The following is a 9,703-nucleotide window of genomic DNA, read 5'->3' on the forward strand; positions in this document are numbered from 1 at the left end:
TTCCCATTTGAGGGAAGTATGCTGTAGTGGTAAAGTCTGCAGGCTTTGAGGCCACACAGCTTGGCTTTTGCGTACTGGCTTAACTACTTTCTAACTGTATGACCTTGGACAAATTATATAACCTTTCCAAGCTTCAGCAACTATATCTATAACATGGAAGATACAAGCATGGAGACAGTAATAGCATCTATTTCAAGTGGTTGTTCTGAGTTTTAAGTAAATTTCAGGGCATTGAATACCTCCTGCCACCCAGCAGACACACTCAAATGTTAGCCATAGGGGTTTGTATGAGGAAACTGAAGTTTGGTAAAGCTGAGTAATTTTTCCAGGGTCTCTAGTTGGTCAGCTGCAGAGTGTGATTTCAACCCAGCTACCAGGGTGATAGGTGTGCTATATTATTCAACCTCTAGGCTATAATACCTCCTTCTGAGCAGGCTGTGAGCTCATTGAGGGTAGAAACGTGTCCCCTCTGTATTCTCCACGTGTGTAGCACAGTGCTTTGCATACTGTAAATGCTCCATCACCATGAAATGGATGGTTGTAATGTAATTTAATTTAGATTTTCTACATTTATGCTAATGTCAGGCCAAAAGCAAACCTACAACAAAAATAAATAAAAACTTTTCCTCTTGTCCTACGCAAATCTGCCCTCAGATAATTGTTTCCAAGCACTGTATTATATGCAGTGGCTCTGTTTATTTTTCAGAACACTATAAAAGAAAGGTAACAAGAATTATCTCTCTTTGCAGTTGGGGAAATTTAGGAGCAGAGGAAACTGGGCAATTTGCCTAAGAACTGAAAACAAGCCATGGCGCAGCTGGGAATTGTCTCACGTCTTTAGAATCAGGATGACTTGTTTCAAACTGCCTTTCCAGACATAGGATGAAATGACGTGATGTCCTTTTGACTCAGACAATGGGATGTTTTTCCTCAGTCAAGGTCTGGGGTGTGGGCTGTCTCCTCAGAGGAAAGATCAAAGGGGTAGGCTGTGTTTGACTTTGCTTCTTCTCTGCCTCTGTACACATCTGGGTCTGAGAAGTGTGGGAGAAGCAGGCACCATTTCTCCAGCAGCTCCCAAGGGCCGCGGGTATGGTGGGCCTATGGCAGGGTATGTAGGACAAGCATTTCTCAAGATTTGCCCAGGTTAGCTAAAGAAAAATTTTTCTAGGACCTCAACAAATGTTAACTCCCTATTCTAACATCATTCCCCATTTATTTGAGACAGTTTTATGAGGTTTATTTCAGGTGATTACATCAATTAAATGAGAATGTAGAAAAAGTTTTAGTTGGAGGGTGATAGGAAAAAGATTTGACCACTCAATATTTTTTCAAATGTTAAAATTGGTATTTTATGTTTCTATAAAGTGGTCAAAATGAATTTTTTATTAGAAATCTATGTTAACATAAAAAAATAATTTGTTTAAACTAAACTGGACTTATTTCTTAAGTGTAAATATGTAATTAGAGGGTTCATTTTTTGGTGGCAGATCTTGAGAATTTTGATTCTGTTTTACTAGATATTTTCTCTAGGTCTTATTAATCTATGACATGACTAAGATGATCCACTGTATTTCTTTTTTTACACTATATTTCTTATAAATAGAAAATAGAGGACTTTTTAAAAAACAAAAGGATTTTGAATCCAAAATGTCTTTTAAATATGGCTTTATTTTGGGAATATTTGTGGGCAAATATCCAAATTCTTATTGTTTCTGAAGATGTCATTTATAAAATACAGTTCATGAAGCTGAGGACAATAAACCTTACAGCAATGCTCATTTAACAGATGGAGCTGTAGCTCAGATTTAGAAGCTTATCCAGTGTCTAAATGTGATGGGAGAACTTTGACTAATAAAGAGTTTATTGCTTTACTGCGTATGAATTGACCATCAGCATTAGGAAGAAGGGTTTAACAAAAGTGCTTGGAGTCCCTTTGAGAGTCCCTTTGAGTCCATCTATGAACTCCTGCACGCAGGGGTTCTGTGAAGTTAAGAACTTCCGATTCAAATGAAGATCTAAAGAACTTATGAATCAGTCCTCAAGCATTGGATGAGCCTTTTTGTTATACATAGCACAAGTTTCTGGGTGATCTAAAAGTAATATCATTGTTCCTTCCCATTAGAAGTCTAAGAGACCAGACATACCCTCATTGTCAGAGGCGGGCATGGTTCGCTTGGAGTAGTGGAAATGAGTGCAGATGAAGGAAAGCTGCAATGAAAACAGTGTCAATAATTATCTTGGCCCGGACCTGGCCTGTAGGCCCCTCTTTCTCACTTACACCATGTTAGTTTGCTAGGGCTACTGTAATAAAATACCACACATTGGATGACTTAAATAACAAATTTGTTTTCCAATAGTTCTAGAGGCTAGAAGTCCAAGATCAAGTTGCTAGCTGGGCTGGTACCTCCTGAGACTGCTCTCCTCAGCCTGCAGGTGGCTGTCTTCTCACTGTGTCTTCACATAGCCTTTTCTCCATGCTCAAGCACCTCTGGTATCTCTTTCTCTTCCTTTAGGAACACAAGTCCTATTGGATTAGGGCTCTATCATATGACCTAATTTAACCTTAATTACCTTTTCAAATGCTCCATCTTTAAATTCAGCCATAATAGGAGTTAAGGCTTTAATATATGGACTTTTTGAGGGGACACAATTCAGTTTATAACACCCCTAGGACCCTCCTCCTCGCTTACACCATGTGTTAGTTTGTAAAAGCTACCATAACAAACACCACAGATTGGATGCCTTTAGCAACAGGAATTTATTTTCTCACAGTTCTGGAGGTTAGAAGCGCAACATCAAGATGTTGGCAGAGTTGGTTTCTTCTGAGGCCTCACTCCTTGGCTTGCAAATGACTGTCTTCACCATGTCTTCACCTGGCTTTTCTTCTGTGTGGGTTTGTGTCCTAAGCTCCTCGAAGAACATCAGTTATATCTGATGGCCTCATTTTACCTTAATTACCTTAAAAGCTCTATCTTCAACTATAGTCATATTCTGAGATACTGAGGGTTAGGACTTAAACATATAAATTTGGGGGGAACACAATTCAGCCTGTAACAGGAGCCATTCTTTCTTTTCCTTGAAGGATAACACGTGTTTGTAGCCATATAACATTTCGGAAGTCTGCCAGCCATTATTTCATTCTGTCTTTCCCCTTTCAGTGTAGTGTAGATGCATTTCTGCTGGTATAACTTCTCAAGAAACTTTTAGGTCTCCTGTGTACTCTATGAGGGTCTAAGTCATCAGAAAAGAAGGTCTTCCACAGCCCTTTCATGGATAAATTCATCTTTATTCCTGGCTCCTGGCTTTATTGAGAAGTTTGATTGTTTCCATGGGTCCCTCATATCCCTAATCTCTGTCACAGTACCCTTGATGTTCTTTCCCAAATGTGCTTTCCATTTTTTGCTCTTTGGAGGCTGAGAATTTTCAGAATTATTAAGTTCTGGCTCCTTTTTTGCTTAGTAGTTTCTTCCTCTATTTTTCTCATTCCTCTCATGTTTTACTATGAAAAGCAAAGAGAAACGGAGCTCAGCCTTCCATGCTTTGTTTGGAAATCTCCTCAGCTCCATATTCGAGTTCATCATGTACAAGTTCTGCATTCCACCCAACAGTAGGAGATAATTCAGCAAAGTTCCTGCCACTTTATAACAAGTATGTCTTTTTTCTGGTGTCCAATAACATGTTTATCATTTCCTCTGAGACCTCACCAGAATTACCTTTAACATTTATATTTCTACCAACATTCTGTTCATGACAATATAGGTATTCTCTACAATGATAGATGATTTCTCTATAGCTCTTAATTCTTTCTAAGACTTCACCAGAATTGCTTTAATGCCCATATTTCTACCAACAATCTCTTTAGGCAATCTCGACTTTTTCTATTATATGCCTCAAAAATCTTCCAACTACCACCCATTAACCAATTCCAAAGCCACTTCTACATTTTTGGAAATTTGGTAATAGCGTCAATTATCAGTACCCAAAATTTCTACTAGTTTCCAACAGTTGCCATAACAAATTACCTAAAATTGAGTGGCTTAAAATAATAGAAATTTATTTACTTAAAGTTTTGGAGGGAGGCTAGAAACCTGAAATCAGCAGTCATAGGCTCCCTAAAAAAGCTTTAGGTAAGGAAGCTTATGTCTTTCTAGTTTTGGTGTCTTCCAACAATCTCTGGCATTCCTTGGTTTGTAGCTGTATCATTCTAACCTCTACCGTAGTCTTCACATGGTCTTCCCCCAATGTGTTGTCTCTGAACTTCTGTGTCCTATTTTCTTATAAGGGCACCAGTAATTGGATCTAAGGCCCATGCTAAGCCAGTACGATTTTATCTTAATTTAATTACACCTGCAAAGACCCTATTTCCACGTGAAGTTCTATTCATAACTAGCAGGGTTTTGAGACTTGAACATACTTTTTTTAAGGAACACAACTCAACACACTACAAGGTGAGTTACAGATTTGACTCTAAACTTCTGGTCAACCAAAGGACTGAGGAAAATATGGTTAGTGGTAGAATTCATAATGTAAGGAAATTCAGGAAACACATATAAGACACTATGTAAAGCAGCAAAAGGTACCCTTCCAGCATCTTTGCCAATATCATTTTTCTTTTAGTAGTTTCCTACAACATCCTTTGGGGGACAGGTAATGGAAAAGGGTTGAAGTCCAAATAAGTAAAGAAATTTTGTGACACACTGACAGTCTATCTGTGGTGTTTTATTCATCAATGTTAATATTAGCAACCCCCTCCCTGCTGCCAAAAGTAACTGCTATTTGTGAATAAATTCTGACCCCTGGTCTGTGGGTTCAGTTTGAACCCAGTTTTATGCACTACTGATTAAATTCGGACATGTTTGAGGGATGAGTAGGGTGGGTCCCCCAGGAAGAGCCCAGGACTTTTTGGGCAAGACTCATTCTAAAGAAATAGGAAGCCAGGCAGACAGGCTTAGCTCAATAATATAACCAGTAGAGTGGTGGAATAGATGATTCCCCTTAGATTTTATCCTAAGCCAGCCCTCCGTGGACTCAATAGCATTTTGGAGAAGGTAATTCTGGGTTTAACTGAAACAAGTAATTTAATTGAATCTCTTGAGAAACCAGGGCATAAGCAGCCCTACCTTCATCCCCAGGTGACTCAGTATAAAAAGCCCAGCATGCTTTGGTGTATAGATAACTCTGGAACGCACAGAACTACTTCAGCATTTCAGTGGCTTTAGCCACAGACAACAGCACACAGTGTAGCCCCTTGGGGTGATGGCAGTAGTGGTGTTGACTGGCAGTGACAGTGCTCAGCAGCTGCAGAGTGCCTGGTGAGATTGGTGGCAGTGATAGTGGTGCCCACTAGAGGGAGCTGGATCTAGTAAACATAGTGCAACTCAACAGCTACCGTGTTTCCCCGAAAATAAAAGTGTCTTATATTAATTTTTGCTCCTAAAGACGTGTTAGGTCTTATTTTCAGGGGATGTCTTATTTTTCCATGAACAAGAATTCACATATATTGTTGAACAAAAAAATCAACATTTATTAATATACTGTAGTCATGTCATCACAGACATCAGCATAGCCAGCCAAATTCTGAATTCCATCAAGAATCTGGGGGGAGCTGTAGCAATGACTGCTGCTAGGTCTTATTTTCAGGGGAGGCCTTATATTTCTAAGCTTGAAAAAATTGCACTAGGTCTTATTTTCGGGGGATGTCTTATTTTCGGGGAAACAGGGTATGATGAGATTACAAGATGGGAGTTATGTGAAAATTTGGACCCTAGGAACATGAGAAAGCTTTGAAGATTTCAGGAAAATAATGATTGAGCATAATTTTAGGTGGATGGCTGGATTTAAAGAATGAAGTTGAAAGTCATAGAGGTAAAGCTGCAGAGGCCTGAGGAACAAAACGGATTTTTTAACATGCATTATTTTCCTGGAATTTCTTTCTTTAAAAAAAAATTATTTATATATTGATTTTCTATTACAGTTGTCCCATTTTCCCTTCATTGCTCTCCCCTCACCCCGCCCAACCCTTCTCCCTGAGTCAATCCCCACCCCATTCTCAATGTCCATGTCCATGGGTCATTTATACTAGTTCCTTAACTAGAACTCCCCCTCTTCTCTTCCTCCCCCTCTTCCCCCTAGTCATTGTGAGTCTTCTTGTTACACGCCTCTGGTTCTATTTTGCTCTTTTGTTTGTGTTGTTCATTAGTTTCCTGTATTAGGTAATATTATTAGTATTTGTCTTTCATTGCTTGGTTTATTTTGCTAAGCATAATTCTCTCTAGTTCCATCCATGTTGTCGCAAATGCTAGGAGTTCCTTCTTTCTTTCTGCTGCATAGTATTCCATTGTGTAAATACACCACAGTTTTTTGATCCACTCATCTACAGATGGGCACTTAGGCTGTTTCCAGCACTTGGCTATTGTAAATAGTGCTGCTAGAGGTGCATATGTTCTTTTGAATTGGTGTTTCAGGATTCTTCGGGTATAATTCTAGCAGTGGAATCACTGGACCAAAAGGCAGTTCCATTTTTAGTTTTTAAAGGAAATTCCATATTGTTTTCCATTGTTTTCCAAGCTGGCTGCACCAGCTTGCATTCCCACTAATAGTGCACTAGGGTTCCCTTTACTCCACATCCATGCCAGCACTTATTGTTTGTTGATTTGTTGATGATGGCCCTGGAATTTCTTAAGATCATTCTCAGTTTAATCAAAATGTACATATGTTCTTATGTGGTCAAGTTCATAATGATATTTTTGTATCTATGTGAGATTTTCATTTAGTAGTCAAGAGCCGTTTCCTTTTTTGTATTCCTAAACTCCTTCATCCCAATAGCAAGAAATCTTTTATTTTTTTGTCTTCTGAGAAATTTTAGTCACCTATGAAAGATTCTGAAAGAACCCAGTCTGATGTTATTGGGCTGTGAACATGGACTGTCAAATCCATTAATAATGTGCTAGACACATATGTCTGAGTTCCATCCCCAGAAGGTATATGTAGGTACATATATCCAGCACTTTGATTCAGAATTGGTTAACTTTAAATGGAAGAACATTAGGAGTTCAGTGCTTGCCATTTTCTTGTACTTTCAATCTTTTGGGCCTACCTCCCTATCAGGTGCCAAATTGACAAAGGATGTTCAGAAGACCTAATAGGATTTTGCTAATTACTGATGCCATTGAATACTACCCAAAATAAATTCTACTACCTCTTAATCTAAATCACATCAATTAAGCTCTTAGAGGATAGAACACATGTTAAAAATCCTTCCTCTCTCTGGAGGTATAGTATAGAACTGATGAGTTGGACAGACCTGAACTCAAGTCCCAGCTGTAATACTTTCTAGCTGTGTGACCTTGGGCAAATTACTTAGTCTCTCTCTGTCTCCATGACCTTATTTGTCAAATGAGGATAATAATGCCTACCTCATAGGGTAATTTCAAGGAAAAGAGATGATGTTTGCATAGTGCTTTGTCCAATGCATGACTTAACTAGGCCTTAATTAATAATAATTATGTTAATAATAAAGATGATGATGATGATGAAGGCCACTAATATGGTAGCTGAATGTTGCTGGAGATTGTCATGGAGCTTTCTGTAATAGAAATTAGAACGCCTCCTCTTTTCACATAAACTGCTAATATACTCTGTGAGGGATGATGACTTTCAGGCAGAGGGATGAAAAGCATCCTTTAGTCAAGCTCTGTAAAAACAGCAGCTGATCACATCGGTCCCTGGAGTCCTATGTCGCTGTCTTTTCTCAGACAGAACAGAACCTTCATTGAGTTTGGGAAAACTGAGGTGGACCACACACTAGTAAATTGAGCTGTGTAGCTGCTCTCTTGTTCTGATCTCACCTTGGGGTAAACACAGAGGTCGATCCATCAGATCACTTGGTGTGCATATCTCTCATCCAAGTGAGATGCAGCCATACATCTTAATATTTCTGTGCATTTGACTAGCGGGATGTGTCTTGTTCACCAAGACCAAAGTTTATGCTTGGGCCTTCTCATGGTGAGGTCACTCTGCTGTTGCTAGCCAAAAGCGGCCCCATTCCAAATCTGTCTGATGTTTTTTTGGCTTTAGTGTTAAGTTCCCAGAGCAAGATGTTTTAGACTAAGAAGTACTGTTTGCACAATGAAGCAATCCTATTCTGGAAATTTGTTCCAGTGGTTGTTATTTCTTCTTGTTTTGAGCAACAGCATTTGTATTTTTGTCAGTATTTCAGATGTGAAAGAGCACTCTGGGTGTGTTATGGTGATTTCACGTGGTCTGGTTGTACACATGAGTGCTGGTGGCACTACACTGAGGCTCGAGTGCTAGCAAATGGTGAGAGAACCAGATTAGGACTGGTTATAGTCTGCACTAGCATTAACTGGCTGGCTGCACAAACCGAGACAAAACGAACAATTTGCACCATGCCTGTTCTCTTCAGTTTAGTATTCCTGAAAAATTTCTTTTCATTATAACTTTCTCAAGGGGTTTTTCAATATTTTTTCCTGTGTCCCCACCCTCATCCTGCTCAATAAAATTGTAATATCACAGATATACTGTGTATCCATTTATGTACTGTGTTTATAGATATAATAGGATTTTTTGCCCCTCCCAAGAATTGATTTTGCCTCCTTGACTAATGAGCCTCACCAATTGACCAAAACACAACTCATGCATAAAAATACACAATTTTCATGCTGCTGTAATCAATTACTATGTGTGGAGAAACTGAGTCATTCATGTTTTCCTGCTGAACTTTACAAAATACATATAACAGTATTCATTACTCTAAGAAATTTGTAAAGAAACAAGTCAGAATAACTTCTGGAAAACGTTATAGCTGCTTTTCAGAGGAGATGAAAAATTTTCATAATTATAATGTCTTTCATCTTGTCAGCACTTCTCATGTTGTATGTTAGCAGTTGGTTGAGATTCAGCAAAAATAGCAGGGTGAGTATCTCTTGCACATGCTTTCAATAGCTTCTCACTGCCTACCAAGTCAATTCTGAACTCATGAGCCAGGCATTTAAAGCCATGTGCCATTTTATGTATTATCTTCCCTTCATTCTCTTTTTCCTTGCTTTGTGATTTTCTGCCTTGATGCTTTTGCTTAGGTAGTTTCCTCTGCCTGAAACCTTCATGCTTGAATCCTACCAGTCCTTCAAGGACCAATATAGATGCATCCTTTCCAAGAAACCTTCTTTGCTACCTCTGATTGGAAGTTATTCTATCTCTGAATTTCAATAACACATTTTTTTTTAATGTTAAAAATCTAATTGTCTTTATTGAACAATTTATGAATTGGGCAGCATCTCATTCAGCAATATTGGGTTGGTCAAAAAGTCCATTTTGTTTTTTCCATACAATAAAAGACACATTTTTCATTTTCATCAATAACTTTATTGATTTGGATATTTTGAGTATGCCAGGTATCTCCTGCATGGTATAACATTGATTGTTCTCAATTAATGTCTCAATTTTACTGCTATCATCTTCAACTGTTCTACCTGACCATGGAGCATTGTCCAGAGAGAAATCTCCGGCATGAAATTTTCCAAATCACATTTGACATGTTTGATCAGTCGCAGTACCTTCTACATACACTGCACAAATCCTTTTTTGTTTCAGTTATATTGTTACCTTTCTTGAAATAATAAAACATAATATGCTGAAAATGTTGGATACTTTCTTCCATCTTTAATATTAAAATAGCTACATA

Source organism: Furipterus horrens, unplaced genomic scaffold (genome assembly GCF_987537825.1).
Source record: "Furipterus horrens unplaced genomic scaffold, mFurHor1.1.pri manual_scaffold_2, whole genome shotgun sequence".
Classification (NCBI taxonomy): domain Eukaryota; kingdom Metazoa; phylum Chordata; class Mammalia; order Chiroptera; family Furipteridae; genus Furipterus; species Furipterus horrens.